The sequence below is a fragment of the Ranitomeya variabilis genome, chromosome 1 (assembly GCF_051348905.1).
Source record: "Ranitomeya variabilis isolate aRanVar5 chromosome 1, aRanVar5.hap1, whole genome shotgun sequence".
In the NCBI taxonomy this organism is placed as follows: Eukaryota; Metazoa; Chordata; class Amphibia; order Anura; family Dendrobatidae; genus Ranitomeya; species Ranitomeya variabilis.
In genome coordinates this window covers 995,739,044-995,755,175 of record NC_135232.1, presented here as the reverse complement: position 1 = coordinate 995,755,175, position 16,132 = coordinate 995,739,044, and the positions used below count along the sequence as shown (strand labels likewise).

The 16,132-nt window shown below is 42.4% G+C and overlaps 1 protein-coding gene across 2 annotated transcripts in view; it reads right to left on the bottom strand.

The window, feature by feature from the left end:
• The window catches only part of PALLD (palladin, cytoskeletal associated protein), a 549,209-nt gene that overhangs the window by 279,953 nt on the left and 253,124 nt on the right, over positions 1-16,132 (bottom strand). The window contains exon 1 of one of the 2 annotated variants that reach the window (XM_077279475.1): positions 5,675-5,849. The exons of the other annotated variant lie outside the window; for it this stretch is intronic. The gene's annotated coding sequence lies outside the window, so the exon portion shown is untranslated. Of the gene's footprint in view, positions 1-5,674; positions 5,850-16,132 lie in introns of those variants that run through there. 2 annotated transcript variants of the gene reach the window in all.

Here is a 16,132-nt window from a genome sequence, read left to right as displayed (position 1 = left end):
GGGTCATCCATTGATCGCAGCATTCCACCAGCACGCAGGATAAGGTGGATCTTCTACCATTCTACCGCACAACCATCATAAAACACATCATTTAAAGGAGATTTAAAGGATTGCCTGTTTCGGGACAGTATTCTTTGAAGGGGAGAAAAAAAGAAATACCATAAAGAGAGAGGATGCGATGTAAAAATATGAGGTGCTCAGTTCATTTTAACCCCAAAGAGTAGTCCTGCTAAAACGCATTGTTACAGTTTGTGGTCTTAGGGTGACGCTAACATGTGACAGTGATAGTATTCTTCGGCAGGATGACCAATAATAGTGAATGTTTATTCTGTAAACTATGTTTTGGCTCAGATTGTTTTGACTATTGACGTCAATGTGGAAGAGAATCTAAAGACAGAGCCATATCCATATGTAATATTCAATAGAAAATAGTATTACCAGGTTAAATCAGGGGGAAATCCTGGTATAGTAATCACCATTGGTCTTCCCCAAAGTCATAAAATCACCATGGGCAATTGATTTTTTTGGTATACAATAATAGCACTTACTGACCCTACAGTCTCTACAATCTAATAACTGCATTGGTGGGGTCTGATTCATATTACTGAAGCTCCTTGGAGAGGATCAGTGACTTGCCAAACAGACAGCCATTCTTAGGGTGGGTGCAGATGAAAGTATTTTTGGTCTGAGTGCGGTCGGACAAAAGATTGGGTCACACTCGGACCAATGTTATGGGGTCGTGCAAATACCTGATTTTTTTTCTTCTGACATAGATTTTACAAGGAAAAAAAATTCTGTATGGCCCAGTTGGATCCGATATTCGGATAACACTCAACCATGCAAGTCAATGAGTGCGTGGAAAACATGAGACTTTTATTCTCCATCTTCTCATCTGAGAAAATCAGATCACACTATGCTGACACTCTGATCAGAGTGTGATCAGAGTGTCATTTGCGTAATTGGCCTGATTATTTGTGAGAATCGCTGCCCGTCTGCCTCTACCCTTAAAATAGCAAAGATATCATTCACAGAAGAGAGTTAATTCCACACTCAACAATTCAATTTCAATGGCTTGGGCCTTGATATCTTTTTAGAGTGTTAGTTTAAGAATGGCTATGTCTCTAAATATGTAATTTTTTTACCAGCTGTGAATGTCACCACTCTCCTGAATCTGGTGCTGCTTTTCTTTTGTTCCTGCTCCTCTCCATTCCTGAGATACGGCCTTCTCGTCCATGTATTTAAATCTGGTCTTTTTAGCCAAGTTCGCGTGATCCTCAGCTCTTCATTGTGGGCGTCTTCATAAAGGTCATACCCAGATGGCTAAAAAGACTACATTTTTAGACAGAGAAAAGGAGGCCATACCTCAAGAATGGAAAGATGTGGGAAGGAAAAAATTAAAAAATCTGCCAAATTTAGGAGAAACGTCACACATGAAATTTATGGCAAATGACTGGACCTCTTTAATGACTTGTTCCAATTTCCAACAGTTGATGAAATAGACTTCTATTGGGCAGAATAGATCATTTAGCTGCCATAGATGTTTGATAATCACTGACGAGTAGAGAATGTCTCTTGTCTACTCAGTTTTAGCTCATCTCCTCTAAAGTCACAATCAAATACCAACAGTCTTTCGGGAGATCAAAGCTATTTGGACGTCCGGTCTAGTTATCCTGACAAATGCTGTGTACATGCCTAATAAATACGACACCAGTAACAGATGCAGGCTTGTACCAAATAAACCAGTCCAGACCAGCCCGTAAACTCCGGTGTCGTACATACACCTGCTTAGCAGCAGACGGACATGTAGCGCTGCCTGTTGTTCTCCGATTAGCCCGTGACAAGGCTAGCACTGTAACTTCTGACAGGTGGAAGCATTCACCACATGCCCAGCTGATAGTGTTAGTGGTGTCATCAAGTGGCTGCCACGATCGGCTGCCAGTCAGGCTTGGCACCATCTTCTGCACCATACGTAGCATATACATTTATTCTAATACTAGATGGTGGCCCGATTCTAACGCATCGGGAATTCTAGAATATGCATGTCCACATAGTATATTGGGCAGCCACGTACTATATTGGCCAGCAACGTACTATATTGGCGGCCAGCAACGTACTATATTGCCCAGCCACGTAGTATATTGCCCAGTGACGTAGTATATTGCCCAGCTACGTAGTATATTGCCCAGTCACATAGTATATTGGCCAGTGATGTAGTATATTGCCCAGCTACGTAGTATATTGCCCAGCTACGTAGTATATTGGCCAGTCACATAGTATATTGCCCAGTGACGTAGTATATTGCCCAGCTACGTAGTATATTGCCCAGCTACGTAGTATATTGGCCAGTGATGTAGTATATTGCCCAGCCACGTAGTATATTGCCCAGCTACGTAGTATATTGCCCAGCAACATTGTATATTGCCCACTAACGTAGTATATTGCCCAGCTACGTAGTATATTGCCCAGTCACATAGTATATTGCCCAGTGACGTAGTATATTGCCCAGCCACGTAGTATACTGCCCAGCCACATAGTATATTGCCCAGTGACGTAGTATATTGCCCAGCCACGTAGTATACTGCCCAGCCACATAGTATATTGCCCAGTGACGTAGTATACAGCACACACACGTAGTATACTGCCCATAAAATATTAACAGCACTGATAGAGTAAATAAGATGAATGCTACTGTGTCCTGAGGTCGCAGCATGTCTGCCGTGCACACCGTGCACCCTGGAGATGCCGCCAGGGGCGGAGCGTTCCCGGACACGTGCTCCACACCGGGGGTCCCGGGATAACACGGCCGCGCTTCCCCATGCTGGATGAGAGGAGCGCCCCCTGCCAGCGGCTGCTGGCAGTGGAGGCTCCAGTTCAGCACATGTAGTGCTCTTACCGTTACCGGAGCGTGTATTCCTCCGCAGAAGATGGCGGGACTGTGGCGGGTGCTACAGCCGCGGCCAGCGTGACGGTGCCCTGGGCCGCGAGAGGTACATAGAGCACCCGGTCTGCCCCAGGGACACCGTGCAGGGCATCGCTCTCAAGTACGGGGTGACGGTAAGCAGGGGACGGTCCTGGGAGGCTGAAGGCGGTGTGCCAGGCTGGTGGAAGTGTGGAGCCCACCACCTGAGCTGTTTGCGGGCAGGAGGCTGGCACTGCCGGGGTCTGCGGGGGGAGACCGGAGGGGAGTATGCGGGCGGCGGGCAGTGACTGCAGGGCAGTAGGGAGGGACTAATCAGACTGTGGCCATCGCTGATTGGTCGCGGCAGCCATGACAGGCAGCTGGCGCGACCAATCAGCGACTTGGATTCCATGACAGACAGAGACCTTGACCAATGAATATCCGGGACAGACAGACGGAAGTACCCGTTAGACAATTATATATATATAGATCAGTTCAGTTATTCACACAGTCCATTATGCCAATTTCAGGTAAGTACGAGGATCTATCCAAGCATGATGAATAAAGGTCCTTATTGACTGTCCTAATCTTGGCTGTGACATGTTATTTCATGTTATTAGACTATTTGGACAATGCCATCTAAAGTTTAGTTGACATCGGACTTGGGAATTCTGTTTTTTTCTGTTCCATTATAGGTACAGAGCATGTTGCGCTTTTTCTTCTGATGAAACTCATGATGGCGCTTCCTGAAGATGTGAACCTGTTGTTCCCTGCCTGCCCATTGCAGACACAGCATGATGACTCATGAGGATGGGCACTGTCAATGCCAATGCTGATGGCAAAGCACACAGAGATGCCAACCGTCTAGAAATTCCTGGAACCAACACTTTTTTTTCCGTAAAAAAAATGGATCGATCAATGTTTTATTGACAATGGAGACTTATTTCTTAAATTGTTCTATCTGTAATTGACAGCCTCTTTCAGTTCAGCCAAAAAATGTTGGCTGTCCATGATTTTTTGATAAGCTGTTCAAAAAGTTGGCACCCCTGAAAGCAGTAGGGGGAACACACTCAAATGAAGGGCATGATGGTTAGGGTATGTGCGCACGTTGCAGGTTTGCTGCGGATCCGCAGCGTTTTTTGAGGTGCAGAAACGCTGCAGATCCGCAATTGATTTACAGTACAATGTAAATCAATGAAAAAAAAAATGCTGTGCACACTTTGCGGAAAATCTGCTGCGGAAACGCTGCGGTTTAAAAGAAATAGCATGTCAATTCTTTTTTGTGAATCTGCAGCGTTTTTGCACCCACTCCATTATAGAAAACCGCAGGGGTAAAAACCGCAGCAAATCCGCAAGAAAACTGCAGCAAAAACGCACAAAAAAACGCTGCGGAACCGCACAAAAAACCACAGGTGCGTTTTCTGCCAGGAGAGACAGAATCCGCACCAGAAATTCCTAAGCCTAATCCGCAACGTGTGCACATAGCCTAATAGTCCTCTTTAGCTGAGAGGAGCACTAGCTGGGCTGTCAGCCTCAGTTATAAAGGGGCTTCCTCATCGAGAGCTACTTTTCTATACGGGGGGTTATTAAGACATATAACAAGGGGTTGTTGAAAGGAGACGAGCCATATCAGTATATACATTGCTGCACATGTAACTAGATCTAATGAGTCACACAATTTACAGTTTTAAAAGTTCCACAGTGAAATACTCAATTCTGGTAGAAAATATGACTGTATAGGAATATTGGAATCATGCAGGGGCAAACAATTAGCAAAAAATGACATCAAATCCCCCCCAAAAAGTCATACATACCAATATCAATAGTGAATGATATTGGTTTGTCAGACAGGGGTCAAAAAATAATCTAAAAATAATTTAGGATAATATAAAAATTACCATATTAAGGGCTCGTGCACATGACCGTAAAAATCAGACAAATGCTATCTGTTGTCTTGACGGATAGCACTTGTCCCCATTCTATGGGGTTGTACACAAAAAATTGCAGCGTTCTTGAGTTACAATCGATTATTGAATCGCACTTTGCAATTCATGTCTGTGGGTCCGTGGAGAAAAATCAGACTGCACTCGGATGACATCCAAGTGCGGTCTGATGTTCATGGACTGACAGAATGGAGAAGATGGAGAATTTTTTTCCCCATCAGAGAAAATCGAATCACACTCTGAATAAACTGATCAGAATGTGATTAGCATAATCGGACCAATTCTCTCGGATGAGAAAAAAGGTTGTGTGACCCTAACCTTAATCCGAATGATATAAACCGTTAACTATGTGACCTGATGATCCCAAATTACAGGTCGCCTATAAATCAATGGTTTTCCAAACTTTATGGTGCCATGAAGGCAATGTTGATTGTTACAAGGTGTATATCCAGGTGTTGCCTTCTTCTCTGTCACCGAATGCCCCTGCTTCCCTGACAATCACTAGTGTTAAGTGCTGGGCACTGGCAGCACATGAAATCCTGGTGTTAATGATTGACAGCCACGTCCCCGCTGTGCGACTACTCCGTGTGACAGCACAAACGTCACCTACACCGAGAAAACAAAACTACAGCCAGAAATAGCCGCGGGACATCACATACATTCAATGATTACTGACCGGATAAACAAGACGATCACAACACATACAAGTCCCATTCATTGCACAGGCTCTCAGAGCAGATTCAGTAGGTCACCCCAAGAAAGTCATCTCTTCTACAGCTCCATGCACTAAGTAGGAGCCTTGGGGGGAAATGTAGCATAGGTTGTCACTCACCAGAGCTGGAGCAGTGGACAGTGTGAAGGAGCTGGCCGCCTCACAATGTGTGGAGCAGAGGAGAAATCCCAGCAGTCACATTCCAGGCAGTCACATGGACACAGACCTTCTCCCAACTCCTCCAGATCCCACACAACAAAGACTCCTGCCTGGGAAGGAGGAGGAAGTCGTGTGCTAGTCCTCCTGGCTACATGTGAGGCAGGCAGTGCTGGAACCAGGGTGTGTATTTTGGGGAGGAATGCTAACATCCAAAAATAACACTGACTGTCATCTTCTCTCAGTTCCTCCTCCCTGGTGTCTGCTGTGTGAATTTACCATTGTCTAGGGATTTCAATGGGCATGGAATGAGGCCATGCCAGGCTGGTGAGGTAAAGCCAATCTTCTGCCAGCTGGTTTAATCTAAACTTCTTCCTGTTACTAGTCTCAGAGCTTGGTGGTCTAAAGTCCACTTCTATAAAGCTATTGCCAGAAAATGCAATAACTAGGCTAGTATTGTTTGTCAGGACATATAATTCTGGTAGCGCAATGAATTTCCACGTACAGTACATGTTAGTGATAAATTTTGTCCGCCATAAATATTTGTATGATCATTGTGTCCATTTATGTTAGGCGGCTGTCGTTACAAGTGATTACATTGTTCAGATCATGCCAAAAATGTTACCTCATAAAAATTAAACTAATTGTATATTAGTACCAGAAGTGTTGCTAGGGGATCAACTCAGGGGGCATGTGAGATGTTTACAATTACAGTGGCGCCCCCTAATCGTAAGTATAAGTAAACCTTAGCAGATGACCGGTCTGTTACTGAAAAAAAATCTCTATACAAAGAACAACACTGATATTACTGCCATACGGTGACAACATAGTGGTAGATACAAGTCTTACGGTATGTGTCCACAATCCGGAATAGCAGCGTTTTGGACACAGCTGTGCTGCGTCCAAATGCTGCGTTCTACTATACAGGCATGGTGGTTTGGATTTATAGAACTCCCATGCCCACTGGGCTTCTACTTCATGCTGTGGAAACTCATTCATGGTGCAGGTTTATGGGCCACAGCATGTCAATTTCTGCTGCGGAGACGCTAACCTCCACAACATAAATTCCCACAAAAGAATGTATTGGATGCGCTAAATCAGTGAACACATGTGGATTTACAGTGCCTTTGAAAAGTATTCGGCCCCCTGGAACTTTTCAACCTTTTCCCACATATCATGCTTCAAACATAAAGATACCAAATGTAAATTTTTGGAGAAGAATCAACAACAGGTGGAACAAAACTGTGAAGTTGAATGAAATTTATTGGTTATTTTACATTTTTGTGGAAATTCAAAAACTGAAAAGTGGGGCATGCAATATTATTCGGCCCCTTTAACTTAATACTTTGTTGCGCCACCTTTTGCTGTGATTACAGCTGCAAGTCGCTTGGGGTATGTCTCTATCAGTTTTGTACATCAAGAGACTGAAATTCTTGCCCATTCTTCCTTGGCAAACAGCCCGAGCTCAGTGAGGTTTGATGGAGATCGTTTGTGAACAGCAGTTTTCAGCTCTTTCCACAGATTCTGGATTGGATTGAGGTCTGGACTTTGACTTGGCCATTCTAACACCTGGATACTTTTATTTGTGAACCATTCCATTGTTGGTTTTGCTTTATGTTTGGGATCATTGTCTTGTTGGAAGGCAAATCTCCGTCCCAGTCTCAGGTCTTTTGGAGACTCCAACAGGTTTTTTTTCAAGAATGGTCCTGTATTTGGCTCCATCCATCTTCCCATCAATTTTAACCATCTTCCCTGTCCCTGCTGAAGAAAAGCAGGCCCAAACCATGATGCTGCCACCACCATGTTTGACAGTGGGGATGGTGTGTTCAGGGTGATGAGCTGTGTTGCCTTTATGCCAAACATATCGTTTGGCATTGTTGCCAAAAAGTTTGATTTTGGTTTTATCTGACCAGAGCACCTTCTTCCACATGTTTGCTGTGTCTCCCAGGTCGATTGTTGCAAAAGTTAAACAACACTTTTTATGGATAACTTTGAGAAATGGCTTTCTTCTTGCCACTCTTCCATAAAGGCCAGATTTGTGTAGTGTACGACTGATTGTTGTCCTATGGACAGACTGCCCCACCTCAGTTGTAGATCTCTGCAGTTCATCCAGAGTGATCATGGGCCTCTTGGCTCCATCTCTGATCAGTCTTCTCCTTGTTTGAGATGAAAGTTTAGAGGGACGGCCGGCTCTTGGTAGATTTGCAGTGGTATGATACTCCTTCCATTTCAATATGATCGCTTGTACAGTACTCCTTGGGATGTTTAAAGTTTTGGAAATCAGTTTGTATCCAAATCCGGCTTTAAACTTCTCCACAACAGTATCACTGACCTGCCTGTTATGTTCTTTGGTCTTCATGATGCTCTCTGTGCTTCAAACAGAACCCTGAGACTATCAAAGAGCAGGTGCATTTATACGGAGACTTGGTTACACACTGGTGGATTATATTTATCATCATTAGGCATTTAGGACAACATTGGATCATTCAGAGATCCACAATGAACTTCTGGAGTGAGTTTGCTGCACTGAAAGTAAAGGGGCTGAGTAATATTGCACGCCCCACTTTTCAGTTTTTGAATTTCCATACAAATTTAAAATAACCAATACATTTTGTTCAATTTCACAATTGTGTTCCACTTGTTGTTGATTCTTCACCAAAATTTACATTTGATATCTTTATGTTTGAAGCATGATATGTGAGAAAGGTTGAAAAGTTAAAGGGGGCCGAATACTTTCGCAAGGCACTGTACCTGCGTGATTAGAATGCAGAGCTTTGGACACAGGGAACATACACTGCTACTTCTTGATCGTGGGCACGTACACTTTCAGAACATATTAGAGATTATAATACAGTTACAGATTGTGACTTACTGTTGAAGTTCTTTCTGATAGAGTCATTCACTATTCCCGTCTTTTCCATCTTGCCCAACATGGCAACTTCTTTCAACTAGGAGTCGTGTGCAGAGTTTACAACAAAGTCACATTTGACTTCTCACATTTTCAGCATCGTCCCCAACTATTGCCAACCTGTGCAAACTCCTGATCCTACTGTTAACCCAATGATGAGCCGCTGCTGTCATATGTGACCCTATAACTGCATCTGCTTTGTGGCACAAAAACTATGTTCCTCTTACTTCCCCACATAAGCCCACCACTGTGCCTCTTACAAAGTAAAAACCCCTTATGTACCATCTATATAGTAAAATTGGCCTCTAACATATATTAGTGCTCTGTGTAAGTACCCTAGAAAACAGTGTCCACATTTTGCCCACTAAAAAGTAACAATGTCCCATGTGGACCTTTGATGGTCACAATAAATTGAGTGCCCGTATAACAATAAGATATCTTAAGTGCCCACTTAACATTTAATCATGTCCTATGAGTCATCCCATGTACAGATCCATTAGACCGGAGTCACACTAAATGTATGAAAAATCCATTCGAGTCTCCCTGCCGAGATGCGAGTGCCATGCGAGTACAATCCGATTTTTCACACCTAGCATCTGATTTACATGCGAATGCAGGTTAGAATAGAATAGATATATACACATAGAATACATAGATATATAGATGTCAGTGACACACACACACATATATATATATATATATATATATATATATATATATATATATATACATATATATATATATATATATATATATATACAGCTCTGGCAAAAATTAAGAGACCACTGCAAAATGTTCAGTTTGTCTGATTTTTCTCTTTATTGGTATATTTTTTAGTAAAATGTAAATTGTTCCTTTATTCTATAAACTTCTGACAACATGTCTCCATGTCTCCGAATTCCCAAGCAATACATTTTGTATTTTTTTTTCCCAAAAGGAGAAATGGTCAAAATTAAAAAAAACAAAAAAACAATGCTTTTAGACCTCAAATAATGCAAATAAAACAAGTGCATAATCATTTAGAAACAACAATGCTAATGTTTTAACTCAGGAAGAGTTCAGAAATCAATATTTTGTGGAATACCCATGATTTTTAATCACAGCTGTCATGCGTCTTGGCATGCTTTCCACCAGTCTTTCACACTGCTTCTGGTGCAAAAATTTAAGCAGTTATTTGTTTGATGGCTTGTGACTCTCCATCATCCTCTTAATTACATTCCAGAGGTTTTCAATGGGGTTCAGGTCTGGAGATTGGGCTGCCCATGACAGGGTTTTGATGTGGTGGTCTCTTAATTTTTGCCAGAGCTGTATGAATTTATATTACATAGATAGATAGAAGAAAAGCCGGCAATTCATCTGCCGTGTACTGTATAATCACAGTAGCAGCCAACAGGATAGAAGAGATGGATTACATACAGTAAAGACAAATGGAATAGGTAGATATATAGATGTCAGTGACAAATACAATTAGTACAGTGTGTGTGCAAATTACTGTACATGTATTTAATTAATAAAAGATTATTTTTCGGAAAAAAATGGCGCGGGCTCCAGCATAATTTTCGGAACTAGCAGAGGAAAAGCAGACGGCTGGGGGCAGATGTTTATAGTCTGGGAAGGGGGTAATACCCATGGAGCTTCCCAGGCTATTAATATGAGCTCACAACTGTATACATAGCCTTTACTTGCTTTTAAGAGGTGGGACCCCCCAAAAAATGATGTAGGGTCCCCCTATAATTAATAACCAGCAAAGGCTTTGCAGACAGTTGCGGGCTGATATTAATAACCTAGGAAGAGGCCATGGATACTGTCCCCCCAAGGCTAAAAACATCAGCTCTCAGCCGCCCCAGAAAAGGCGTCCTGTAACGATGGCAAGTGGGGTGATAGTTGGGGGGTTGATGTCACCTTTCTATTATCAGGTGACATCAAGCCCCAAGATTAGTAATGGAGAGGCATCAATAAGATGCCCTATTACTAATCCCATAGTTTCATTGTATGAAAACACAGGCACTCAGAATAAAGTCCTTTAATTCAAAGAATGACACAGACTCCTTTAATAATCTTAATTAAACCATACTTACAACCTCACCCATTCACCTGATGCCCTTGTCATCTGCAAAAGAGATAAAAAAACAAACCACAATTTTCCTTACCTTTCCGCAGTGATGCTGCTAATCCATTTTTCCCACGACGGGTTCAGCTTTGCTACATCTAGATGGCAGGCTGCATGGATGCATGATGCGACCATGCAGCCTGTCAAGCAGCAGACACTGAGCACCATGGGGTGATATTTGGGTGGGTTGATGTCACCTTTGTACAGTATTGTCAAGTGACATCAAGCCCCGAGGTTAGTAATGGAGAGATGTCAATAAGACGCCCCATTACTAACCCCATAGTCATATTGTATGAAAACACAGATGCCCAGAAAAAAGTCCCGCTGTGATTTTACTGTATGCGGCACATGAATTGTCATTTTTTCAAAGGACTCCGGTGCATAAAAACCGGACAGCACTCATATGTTCCGAGTGCTGTGCGATATTTTTCTCGCACTCATAGGCTTGCATTGGCGAGTCTCAGCCGAGTTTCTGTGATAATTGCAGCATGCTGCAATTTTACACGCACGCTGAATATGGCAGAGAAAGTAAACACTGATGTGAGCTGCCCCATAGATTAACACTGGGCCGAGTGCTATACGATGTTTTCTCGCATAGCACTCTGCCGTATTCTATGGTAGTGTGGCTCCGGCCTTATGCACAGAATGATAGGCCCTCAGCTCCTCTATACACAGTGTGGTGGGACACATCTCCCCTCTACACAGTATGATGTCACCACAGTTCCCATATACACAATATGATGTCAGCATAACATTCCTGTACATAGTATGATAGGCACACAGATCCCCTGTACATTATGTGATGGGCCACAGCTCTCCTCTACACAGTATGATGCCTCCACAATAGTCATCACACTGTATGATGGCTCCCACACTGTACATTGGCTCCCACATGAACCCTGACAATGTATAATGGCCCTGCAGTATCCCCCACACTGTATAATAGCCACCACAAGCTTTAATGGCCTCCACAGTAGTTGCAATACTTTAGTTGCAATACTTTATGAGAGCCCCATACTGTATGAGGGCCCCCAGAATAGTCTCCATACTGTATGATGGTTCCCACTGTAGCCACCAAACTGTATAATAGCCCCCACATTAGCTTCTACACTGTATAATGGCCCCTTACACTTTGTGGGCACCCCACAGTAGCTTCCATACTGTATGATTGCCCCTACAGTAGCGTCAATACTGTATGAAGGCCCCTAACAGTAGCCTTCACACTATATGAGGGTACTCCCATAGTTGCACCCACAGTGTATGAGGGTTTCCCCACAGTAGCCTTCATGCTTTATGAGGACCACTTACAGTTACCTCAACACTGTATGATGGCTCCCACAGTAGCCCCCCACACTGTATGAGGGTTTCCCACAGTAGCCCTCACATTTTATGAGTGTCATTCACAGTAGCCTCAACAGTGTATGAAGGTTCCCCTTAGTAGCCCCCATACTGTACGAGGGTCCCTTACAATTAAAAAAGAAAGGATTCATCTCACCTTTAGGGTGGACTGTTTGCAGGAGCTTCTGGAGCCATGCACAGATCAAGTCGGAGCAACTAATGAAGGCAGGTAGCAAAAAATAAATAAATAGCGATCCAGCGAAGTGGAGGTTTGTCACCACAAAAGTATAAAACATAGCTTTTACTCAGCTTATTAAAATAGAAAACTCCATATGAAAGGGCAACAGTGCAGGTCAATATTGTATGGCAGGACCTATGCGTTTCGACTTTAGCCTTATCCATGGTCTGGATAGCGGCAGAGTATTAGTTCTTATATATATGAATACTCAAGAGCCGTCTCCTCCAAGCAATTAGCGCATGCTGCCAAGAAATGTCATTGGTATTGAATAGAAAACTTGTAATAGTAGGACATATATAGACAATACTAAATCAAAAGACAACTTAAAACCAAAAATAAAAAAAAACAAAGGAAAGAAGAAAACTAAAACATTAATACTGTAAAATGAGATCCTGTCTCAGATTCAGACCATGTGGTGATCGGGTCTCCATCATAAAAATCCAAAAAGACTATTTAATAATTTACATTTGTGATCTCCACCTTGTATTGTCCTGTATACTCTAGTCCCAACAATCTGAAGCCTCTCAAGTTACTATTGTGTTTTTAAAAAAAATGTTTTCATACTGCTGATGCTGCTAATGGGTTAATGGTGTCAGAAAGGTGACGTCTTATAGGCACTTTTAGTGGACCCATAGTACAACCAATATACTGTTTGTTGCATACGCTGCATTCTATAAATGAAATAAATGAAATCATGAATTCTATATTCCCCGTGATTGGAAACCAATGTAAATTTGTCTGTTTTCATACCATAATCACATGTCTTACAGTCATTTGCTCCACATTTGCAAAAACCTTTAAAATCTAACCATGCGTTTTGTTTGTGTTCACTGCTAGAATCGCTGATGAAAAGACTAGGAGATAATATAGTAGCCAACGTCGGTGCTTTTTTCGCAACAAAATGCACATCATTAGTAAGTATGTTTTTTAACCCCTTCACCCCCAAGGGTGGTTTGCACGTTAATGACCGGGCCAATTTTTACAATTCTGACCACTGTCCCTTTATGAGGTTATAACTCTGGAACGCTTCAACGGATCTTAGCGATTCAGACATTGTTTTCTCGTGACATATTGTACTTCATGATAGTGGTAAAATTTCTTCGATATAACTTGTGTTTATTTGTGAAAAAAACAAATATTTGGCGAAAATTTTGAAAATTTCGCAATTTTCCAACTTTGAATTTTTATGCCCTTAAATCACAAACATATGTCACGCAAAATACTTAATAAGTAACATTTCACACATGTCTACTTTACATCAGCACAATTTTGGAACCAAAATTTTTTTTTGTGACGGAGTTATAAGGGTTAAAAGTTGACCAGCAATTTCTCATTTTTACAACACCATTTTTTTTTAGGGACCACATCTCATTTGAAGTCATTTTGAGGGGTCTATATGATAGAAAATACCCAAGTGTGACACCATTCTAAAAACTGCACTCCTCAAGGTACTCAAAACCACTTTCAAAAAGTTTATTAACCCTTCAGGTGTTTCACAGGAATTTTTGGAATGTTTAAATAAAAATAAACATTTAACTTTTTTTCACACAAAATTTATTTCAGCTCCAATTTGTTTTATTTTACCAAGGGTAACAGGAGAAAATAGACCCCAAAATTTGTTGTACAATTTGTCCTGAGTACGCTGATACCCCATATGTGGGGGTAAACCACTGTTTGGGCGCATAGCTCGGAAGGAAAGGAGCGCCATTTGACTTTTCAATGCAAAATTGACTGGAATTGAGATGGGACGCCATGTTGCATTTGGAGAGCCCCTGATGTGCCTAAACATTGAAACCCCCCACAAGTGACACCATTTTGGAAAGTAGACCCCCTAAGGATCTTATCTAGATGTGTGTTGAGCACTTTGACCCAACAAGTGCTTCACAGAAGTTTATAATGCAGAGCCGTAAAAATAAAAAATCATATTTTTTCACAAAAATGATCTTTTCGCCCCCATTTTTTTATTTCCCCAAGGGTAAGAGAAGAAATTAGACCACAAAAGTTGTTGTGCAATTTGTCCTGAGTACGACGATACCCCATATGTGGGGGTAAACCACTGTTTGGGCGCATAGCAGAGCTCGGAAGGGAAGGAGAGCTATTTTACTTTTCAATGCAAAATTGACTGGAATTAAGATGGGATGCCATGTTGCGTTTGGAGAGCCCCTGATGTGCCTAAACATTAAAAACCCCCACAAGTGACACCATTTTGGAAAGTAGACCCCCTAAGGAACTTATCTAGATGTGTTTTGAGAGCTTTGAACCCCCAAGTGTTTCACTACAGTTTATAACGCAGAGCCGTGAAAATAAAAATTCTTTTTTTTTTCACAAAAATGATTTTTAGCCCCCAGTTTTGTATTTTCACAAGGGTATCAGGATAAATTGGACCCCAAAAGTTGTTGTCCAGTTTGTCCTGAGTACGCTGATACCCCATATGTGGGGGGGAACCACTGTTTGGGCGCATGACAGAGCTCGGAAGGGAAGGAGCGCCATTTGGAATGCAGACTTAAATGGATTGGTCTGCAGGCGTCACGTTGCATTTGCAGAGCCCCTGATGTACCCAAACAGTACAAACCCCCCACAAGTGACCCCATATCGGAAACTAGACCCCCCAAGGAACTTATCTAGATGTGTTGTGAGAACTTTGAACCCCCAAGTGTTTCACTACAGTTTACAACGCAGAGCCGTGAAAATAAAAAATCTTTTTTTCCCACAAAACTTATTTTTTGGCCCCCAGTTTTGTATTTTCCCAAGGGTAGCAGGAGAACTTGGACCCCAAAAGATGATGTCCAATTTGTCCTGAGTACGCTGATACCCCATATGTTGGGGTAAACCCCTGTTTGGGCACACGGGAGAGCTCTGAAGGGAAGGAGCACTGTTTTCCTTTTTCAACGCAGAATTGGCTGGAATTCAGATCGGATGCCATGTCCCGTTTGGAGAGCCCCTGATGTGCCTAAACAGTGGAAACCCCCCAATTATAACTGAAACCCTAATCCAAACACACCCCTTACCCTAATCCCAACAGTAACCCTAACCACTCCTCTAACCCAGACACACCCAACCCTATTCCCAACCGTAAATGTAATCCAAACCCTAACCCTATCTTTAGCCCCAACCCTAACTGTAGCCCCAACCCTAGCCCCAACCCTAGCCCTAACCCTAGCCCTAACCCGAGCAATAACCCTATCCCTATCACTAGCCCTAACACTAGCCGTAACACTAGCCCTAACCCTAGCCCCAACCCTAGCCCTAACCCTAGCCCTAACCCTAGCCCTAACCCTAGCCCAACCCTAGCCCTAACCCTAACCCTAGCCCCAACCCTAGCCCTAACCCTAGCCCTAACCCTTGCCCTAACCCTAACCCTAGCCCTAGCTCTAACCCTAGCCCTAACTCTAGTCCTAACTCTAGTCCTAACTCTAGCCCTAACCCTAACCCTAATTGGAAAATGGAAATAAATACATTTTTTAATTTTTTTTTTCCCTAACTAAGGGGGTGATGAAGGGGGGTTTGATTTACTTTTATAGCGGTTTTTTTAGCGGATTTTTATGATTGGCAGCCGTCACACACTGAAAGACGCTTTTCATTGTAAAAAATATTTTTTGCGTTACCACATTTTGAGAGCTGTAATTTTTCCATATTTGAGTCCACAGAGTCATGTGAGATCTTGTTTTTTGTGGGACGAGTTGACGTTTTTATTGGTAACATTTTCGGACACGTGACATTTTTTGATCGCTTTTTATTCCGATTTTTGTGAGGCAGAGTGATCAAAAACCAGCTATTCATGAATTTCTTTTGGGGGAGGCGTTTATACCGTTCCGCGTTTGGTAAAAT